Here is an 833-nt window from a genome sequence, read left to right as displayed (position 1 = left end):
GACGGCCATAACAGCTAGACCCTAACTTTAACCCCTACCTTCAATGGGGGGTGGGTATGTCCCAAGGATCCCGAATTGCACGGACCGTTTATTCACCTGTTGACGCATGTAGCGCGCAATTCCAATAGTCAGCGCAAGGTAGGTGGGCACCATGGCAATATTGTTGCAAATAACATCCTTCCAGATGCGTGCATTTTTCTTCTCACGCTGGGACCCATTTTCCAATCCATCTGTTAAAACAGGCTCCATTAGTCCACTTCCTGGCAAGTGGCAACTCAAAACGACTAACATGGATGTCAAAAAGGTTAACTAACTCAAATAATTATTGAAAGCTAGGCATACTTCTAGCCTATCTCAACTCTCCCTGAGCCCCATCTAGGTGTGATAGCTCCTCAGCAAATGATGGATCATCCATTGAAGAGGAAGGCGTTTAGTAGTCTATCATGACTAGCCCACAGTATGCCCCATCCTGGTTAGGCTACAGCAATGTGTCACATCTGCAACGCTATGGCTCAGGAACAGGCTTTAGGCTTCACCAGGGATTTGTTCTAGCCTACCTCCCTTCAGGCACCTTCAGAAAGTGCCCACAGTGTCAACTCGAAAAGTCATTCCATTCTGCATGTGAAGTGTGCTCTCATAAAAAAAGATCCATTGTGCAGAATGAGGTAAAATGTTTTTCAGTGGAACTTTTTGGCATTGCCCATGGTCTGGCTGGCCAAGTGGTCCACAGTTTCCCCCTATCCCCATCACTCGGGCTGACCTTAGGAAGACCCCGAGACAGCCTGTGGTTTTCAATAGAAGAGGACCCCTGTGACTCTTAAAGAACATATAGA

The sequence above is a fragment of the Salvelinus alpinus genome, chromosome 22 (assembly GCF_045679555.1).
Source record: "Salvelinus alpinus chromosome 22, SLU_Salpinus.1, whole genome shotgun sequence".
In the NCBI taxonomy this organism is placed as follows: Eukaryota; Metazoa; Chordata; class Actinopteri; order Salmoniformes; family Salmonidae; genus Salvelinus; species Salvelinus alpinus.
Note: the sequence above shows the minus strand (reverse complement) of the source record.